The sequence below is a fragment of the Heterocephalus glaber genome, unplaced genomic scaffold, assembly GCF_053883595.1.
Source record: "Heterocephalus glaber isolate CG9 unplaced genomic scaffold, H.glaber_assembly_v1.0 deba00001613, whole genome shotgun sequence".
NCBI classification, from domain to species: Eukaryota; Metazoa; Chordata; class Mammalia; order Rodentia; family Bathyergidae; genus Heterocephalus; species Heterocephalus glaber.
Window position 1 is genome coordinate 24,059,018 of NW_028258384.1, and position 8,005 is coordinate 24,067,022.

General features: G+C 33.8%; 1 pseudogene; it reads left to right on the forward strand.

The window, feature by feature from the left end:
- The first annotated feature begins 1,374 nt into the window (after nucleotides 1-1,374).
- On the forward strand, nucleotides 1,375-2,021 carry LOC101714850 (zinc finger CCHC-type and RNA-binding motif-containing protein 1 pseudogene; annotated as a pseudogene).
- Nucleotides 2,022-8,005: the final 5,984 nt, after the last annotated feature.

Here is an 8,005-nt window from a genome sequence, read left to right on the forward strand (position 1 = left end):
TTAAGTAATTACATCTGTAAAGACTATATTTCCAAATGAGATTGCATTCTAAGGTTCTAGGTAGATATGAATTTTGGAAGGACATTACCAACCTGTGACACTAAAGCTTATTACACATTTAGTTTTAGTGTAGTGTGCAGGTTAATGTTAAGTCATAATGGTTGCCTCAAGGATCTTTGATAATTATGCTAGGTACACGGCAGAAAAAAATTCATTAACAATGAATTGGGTAGAAATCCAAAGGTAGAAGTCCTAAACTATTAATGACTCTCTCTTGAAGTCCATGCATTTTAGAAGAGGTAAACATGTGTGGGTGACCTCAAATCACTCAATACTTGATTTAGTGGCAGGGAAGACAATTGGAAGTTATAGCTTCTAAAGACACACTATTCCTACTTTAACAAACTTGGTCTGAGTGGAATTGGCTTGAAATAAACTATTACAATATTTTGTATGCTGACTCATGTTATTTTTCACTTCAATTTACATACACATCTGGACAATGGCTTGTTACTGGGGTATATATAACATACCTGGCCCCTAACAAATAAATATTTAAAGTTACTAGTGTTTTTTTAAATATCGCATTTGAGTGGTAGGGACTGTAAAATGAGAGAGATATTCCCATTCATTGTTAATAAGAATTTTAATTCATTGTGTCTCTACAGTGAAATCTGAGAATATGAATCAAAAGTCTTATGATTTCTTAATGTTCTCTAATGTACCATATCAACTTACAGAAATTTATTTTAAAGAGACAAGTATATAAGAAACATATACTACAATCTTCATTGTAGTACTGTTTGTGACAGAGAAAAATTATGTAAACCCTAATGCCCCAAATAAGTGTTTAGTTAGACACATTAGAAGACATATAGAACATAGAATGGAATACTATGCAATTATTTAAAATGATTTGGTAGAAAAATATTTAAAGATTTTTAGTGAATTTTAAAAAGTAGTTTTCTTCACAAGTCTTTTGTATTTAGGCAATTATGTTTTCCTGAGCAAATGTCAAAACAAATATAGCTATTAAAAGAAGAAGGCTTTCTAAGTGCTTTTATGTTGGCATTTGTCAGACTATCCTTGATGTACAACTACAAAATCTTAGGCCAGACAACTGGACATTATGACTACTCTCTTATTTGCACCCCAGTGCTATGTCATTGATTTCTTATTTATTATGTTATTATTGTAATTCATGCTACCATAAGATCTCTGGTATGACAGAAGGGAGCCATGCAGGACCCCTCCACTGCCGTGAGCCCCAAACCTGTGCCGACCCAGCCTGGGCACGGGATGCCCAGGCCGCAATGAGGGGCGAGGAAAGTCGAGGTTAAACCCATGCTGTGCCTGGCTGCCATCCCTGAAGAAATGAGTGGTGGCTTGACTCCAAGTAAGAGCACAGTGTATGCATCCAACTTGCCCTTCTCCCTGACAAACAATGACTTATTCCAGATATTTTCCAAGTATGGCAAAGGTGTGATGGTTACTATAATGAAAGACAAAGATATGAGGAAGAGTAAAAGGATTGCATTTATATTATTTTTGGATAAAGACTCTGCACAAAACTGCACAAGAGCAATAAACAACAAACAGTTGTTTGGTAGAGTGATAAAGGCAAGCATTGCTATTGACAATGGGAGAGCAGCTGAATTCATCCAAAGACAAAGCTACTTTGACAAATCAAAGTGTTATGAATGAGGGGAAAGCAGACACTTAAGTTATTCCTGTCCAAAAAATATTCTCAGAGAACATTAGCCTCCAAAGAAAGAGAAGAAAAAAAGAAAAAGAAAAGTGCCAAACCAGAAGAAATTGAGGAGGTAGAAGAAAGTGAAGAGGAAGGGGAAGACCCCGCTCTCGACAGTCTCAGCCAAGCCATCGCATCCCAGCGAGCCAAGATTGAAGAACAGAACAAATGGAAACCCAGTGCAGGGGGCCCCTCAACAGCAGAGGATTCACAGGCCCAGAGGATAAAGAAGTACACATACTTCAGTGATGAGGAAGAATTTAGTGATTAGAGTTGTATAATCTAAATGTCAGGAAAATAAAAGTCATCTGCAGTACAAATTATTTGCTTATAGGAACACTTAGGACTAAATAGTCTCTCTCTCTTTTTTTTTTTTTTTACCATAAAACAGTGCTTAGAAGATGAAAAATAATTTTACAAATTATCAAGTTTTGAGCTGGGTGTGGTGACATACTCCTATAATCCAAGAACTCTGGGAGGCTGAGGCAGGAGGAATGAAGGTTCAAGTCCAGCCTGGGCAATTTAGCTAGTTAGCCAGATCCTGCCTCAAAATAAAAGATATTTTAAAAGTTACACTGAGAATATAGCTCAGTGTGAAGGCCTTGGGTTCAATTCCCATAAAGAAAAAAAGATCATATTTCTACCTTGCTTTAGCATACTATAGACTTAACATCTTTAATCCAAAAATCCAGAATGCTCAAGTGGAAAATTCCACTCCATAGAACTATGATTCACAGGCAACATTATGAAAACTACTGTATCCAATTGCCTTCAGGTTATGTACAGAAGGCATTTATGAAGCATAAGTGAAATTCATGCTTAGACTTAGGTTCCACCCAAAAAATATCACATTCTGTATATGTACATATTCCAAAATAGTTCTGGTCCCTTTTTTTGTTGGTTTAGTTTTGTTTTGAGACAGAGTCTTCCTATATAGTTCAGGTGGGCCTTGAACTCACTACATAGTGGCCCAGGCTGGCCTCAAACTTAAAGCGATTGTCCTGCTTCAGCCTCCGAAGTGCTGGGATTAGAAGGAGAGTACCACTGCAACTGGCTGGTCCCAAGTATTTGGGATAAGGGATACTCTGCCTGTACTAAAACTCAGGATTGGTTAATAATAATCAAACTTGAAAAGAACTCATTTTAATAAAAACAAAACAAATACTACAATAGTAATGCTATTTTTAACCCATAAAAAGCTAGGTATTAAAATGATTTGAAAACTTACTGTAAATGCTTTCGTCATGTCTCAATGGTTTATAAGTACTTCATTCAATCTTTAAAACAAAAATTTCATATGAACTGAAAAAATAAAGGGTTTAATAGTACTGTTAATGTAGCTCAGTGGCGTCGAACCTGCCTCGAAAGCACAAGGTACTGAATTTGATCCCCAGTACTGAAAAAAAAAAACAGTACTGTTAATAAACTTCAAAAAGATGTCTTTAAATATGGGTGTTTTGGGCCGGGGATTTACGTCAGTGGTGCCTCCACCTGCCTCGCAAGTGCAAGGTCCTAAGTTTGATCCCCCGTACCATAAATAAATAAATAAATAAATGAATAAAACAAATATGGGTGCTTCATCATCTTACTTCGTTTAGCTTTATCCCAGTCTACATGTATATAAGTTATAAATATACATAAAATAGCCAGCGTGGGGGCTTACATCTGTAATCCTAGCACTGGGAGACTGAGACAGGAGGGTGTCATAAATTCCAGGTCAGCTTGGCCTACACAGAGTTCAAGGCCAGCCTGAATCACAAAGCAAAACCCTGCCTCAAAAAGAAAAAAAAAGAAGAAGAAGAAAAGAAATACATAAAGTATAAAGGCTTAAAGCCAAACCGGACATATCTATCTACTTTGCCTGTAATACCAAATTCTGTTCCCAGAAGCAACTACTTTCCATTGCTGTTTTATATATATGCACTGCAATAAAATGCCTAAATTTCCATCAATTGATAAATGGACAAAGGAGGATTTTTGAACCCATCACACTGCCCTCGTAGCCTTCCTCCACCTCCCAAATGTGGCTATGTTAAAATTTCAATTAAATCCATATTTACTGTTTCTGTTTTTTGTAAATGATCTTGTAAGTTTTTCATGTATTTATTACATTTCTTTGTATTTATGAGTAAATCTTCCTGTAATTCTGTGATTGATTATATAAGAGTGGGATTATGGAGTCTTTAATTGTCTACTTTGTATATTTATGTACAGTTTAATGCTTTGTAAGAACACATACATTTACTTTTTTAATTACTAAAAACAATAAAATATTTCCACTTTGAAACCCCCCCTCCAAAAAAAATCCCTGGTACACACAACCATTTTCTATTTATTGTTCAGATATTTTCCTCCAGCATAAAGAAAGCTATTCTGAATCTGAAACATTTGACAGCAATGCATCAATAGTCTGGAATTTTTCTACTTGTATGATTTGATTTTTATGATGTTATCAGGTGACAGGAATAAATTTCAATGACTAAAAGAAATAAAAATGAGGCTACTGGAGAATACTTAACTTACTTGCAAGTAGTCAATTACTATAGAAAAAGAGTAAACACATACTCAACAAAATTTATATTTCAAGAGACATTATAATGCAATTTTTATGTAAGTTCAATGAACTCCTCTCCTAAATGATAAAGCTATAACTTTAGGAAAAATTGGAAACACGTACACATTAAATATTTAGGCATGTTTTAAATAGTAAATATTTTGAGCCATGTTTTAATTTTCTCACCCGGGAGTTGTGCAGTGAAATGTAAAAAAATCATGCAGAAAAACAACAGGTCCAAAATCATAGTTAATTTCACTGTTGTTTTTCCGAATGTAAGTATTATCAAAAACATAATAAAAATATTCAGATGAACACAAGACTAAATTGGTGGTTTGTATTTTGGGCATGAGTTGAATTTCCTAACAATTTTTCATTAAAAAGAGAAGATATTTAGTTCCTCAAAGGATCACGAATGAAAAATTATTTTGTTTAGAATCAGGAATTTGAAAATGTCTGCTGGTTCAAAGTCCTTAACCACTAGCTAGAGAGGTATAAAGACTTACAGTGCACAATTCAGAAAATATTCTCAAATAATAACAAAAAACCAATGGAGGAAATCAGGCAATAGAAGAAAAAGAACTCTGGTTCTGTGATCATAAAACAAGTTACCTGACATTCATGGCAATATTTCCTCATCTGTAAAGCCTATATGCGGGTCTCTTGACAATTACATGAGAAAATGTATGTTTGTTTAGTCACGGACAATTTAGGAGTATTTTCTATCTGGGAGTCTGTTGAAACCAGCAAGCTCAGTCAGTGTTATATTTATTTTATAATTTTTGATAGATTAGGAGCAAGCTGCTCTATGAATCTTGTTCAGCCTGAAAGATGTCCTCTATTCCTATACTCCAATTCTTTTAACTTCCTAGTTGATCACTATGGACAAGGAAAGAGGTATAGTAACATTTCTCTTTCATGGCATCCTGTTAATAGAGCAAGCCTTCTTGTTCCTGAACCTCAACAAGAGATTCTCATGATCATTAATCCAAGACTACACTGTGACCATATTTAGCTATTATTTTTCATAGTAGAACAAGAGAGTATTTCTGACACTGAGCATACCAGTGAATCAAGGTGACACTATAAGAATAGATTATTATTTTCTGTCCCACAAGTTGCAGTTTTGTTGCAGCTACTCACCTTGCTTCTAGCCAGTCACCCTCACAGAAAGCAGATGCTACATCAGATAAGGGGAGGCTAAAAATGAAGTGTGGTAGATTAAGAACTATTTGAGGGTAATAATTTCTTTCAAGTCATGTTTTATCTAAGTAATCATATAAACTTTGCATTTCACTCCATATCATATTCATGGTTGTGATAAAATATGTTTTTCACAGAGTAAATTGATTTTTCTGCCAATACTCCCTCATACCACTGTATATGCAAGTTTGAAAGGCAGATATGTAGTGTTTCTATGAAATTTTAAAAATGGTATCAGTGAGGATTGCATAAGACTTATTGTGTTATCAAAAATGATTAGATATTCTTCAATAGGAGATCTAAATCATAAGCAATAACTTCTTAGTATAACCTTACAAAACATGTAGGAAAAAAAACAGCGAGGACAAAACAGTATACCATGCTTTTTAGCGATTAAATTGAGGTACTGTAAGATAATTCTGAATTTCAGGTGAAAAGACAATTGCTGAAAGAACAAAGAATGCCAATACTATCCTGCCCAAGAAAGTGTCAGTGGAGCAAATGTGTTGAAACCTCTTTTCAACTTCAGATAATTTCTTTCAGTAGTCAAGATGGTATAACTTTGATATTCTGATTCTTTTTTCTCTTGAACCACGCAACTGTTTAAAGATATTAAGTAAAATTTAATAAAAATTTTTAGCATTTCATAAATACTATTACCATATTTACTTTCTTATGTGTGACCATCAATTAAGGTGTTTCTATCTCAGAAATTATGTGGTACTTTATAAATTAATAGTATGTAGTCAATAGGAACAGATGGCATCAGCTAGGGCACAAGATCACATTGGGGGGGGGATATTCATTTAAAAACATCATCTTTCCCACTGAGAGATACTCTAAATTGAAAAGCATTTTAAGTGAAGTTGTCTTACTGTATTTCATCCATTTCAACCATTGTCTTATTTTCTCTTACCCAGGTGTGTTATTTGTATTTATACAGAATAACACAAAGGTCCAATCAAAGAGGCACTAGTTAGCTTTCAAATATAATTATCATTTGGGAAATACAGATTTGAATAAAAACAAAGTCACAGAGGCAATAGTTTAATAGGGTAAATATGGCCTTGGTTTTAATCTGGCTATTTAAAAATTATAATGCTATAAGAACTTAGTGACTAAGCCTACAGAAAAATTAACAACTTCCAAGATATTGAAGGAGTTTTACTTGGTCACCTAAATTATTTGTCATCATACACCAAGCCTGATTTACCAGAGTTTGTCAAAGAGCACCAAATCAAGGGTTTAGATTATTTTATTCAAAGGGTAAGTATATTTGATTGTGTCTTTTAGAAATGAAGAAGAAATTAAAGACCTGATCAAGAGTTTTCTCTTATCTTTAACTTATTTTGCCTTGCTTTTTAAGATTTTATGTAAATGTTGCTTCTCATAGTAGATAAATTTTTTGAAGGTGTGTGCTGTGTTATCATATTACATCCCTCAAAGATCCTACCTCAGAGTCATGCAAGTGATAAAAAAGAGCCTCAGTAAGTTTTAAACAAATGCAACAATTTTCCCCCAGGATCTACCAAATATGTGCATATATTCAAAGACATTCTTAGAACATATGCTAGTGACACAGTTTACTTATACACATATAAGTCATCTGTGACTGTTGAGACTGAATGAACAAAAACCAAATTCAGTAATTCAGAGACTGTTTAACAGGTTTAATTGGGGAAGGAGCTTCAAAATGGATTTTCCCAGAGTTGTCAGACAGTGTTTATCCCACAAAGCAGCAGAGAAAGTCTGTAATGTATTGATTCTTTAACTATGTAAAGACAGCCCTGCCAGAGTCAATGTTCAAATAAAAAGTTCTAAGATAAACTGTAAAACTTTAGAAAACATTCACATAAGTGCATTTTTCCAAGTAACAAGTGAGAAAGAAAAATACATTCACTACAATTTTGCTGCAACAATTCAGTTCCCTCTTAGAATGAAAACAATGGTTCTAAATTTCCTGGACTTACTTGACAAAACTAATTTGGAAATTAATGCACTAATGCCCTTCTTATCAACAATGACTTATATATTATAATTATTTCAATGTTTTAGTTTTAGCTGAGTTTAAAAATAGAGATTGGAGCTACCTGAAAATATCTGTGCTATATCTATAATTCAGCTCATTAGACTGACACTGAGGTTCTCTTTGAGACAGAATTCTGTCTAAGCTGGCAATTTACATGCCAAGTTTTAGCCAGTGCAAATTAGAATGGTTGTGATGCAACTCAGAGGAAAAAATGAAATGCTGATAATAAAAATGCTGACAAACTTTAACCATGGAATGCTGTCCAATGTCACCCACTAAAATGTAGAAAAAGACTGATGTCATAATATAAATGATAATAACTTAAGTTTCACTTGATACGCAAAAGGAAGAAAATACTACATGCTCTAAAAAGGTTGATAGTAAATAAATTGTCAATGTATTAGTATAACCATTTCAAGTTTAAAATTATGAAAAGCCCTACCTGTACTTTTTGGTATGTTATCTAGAA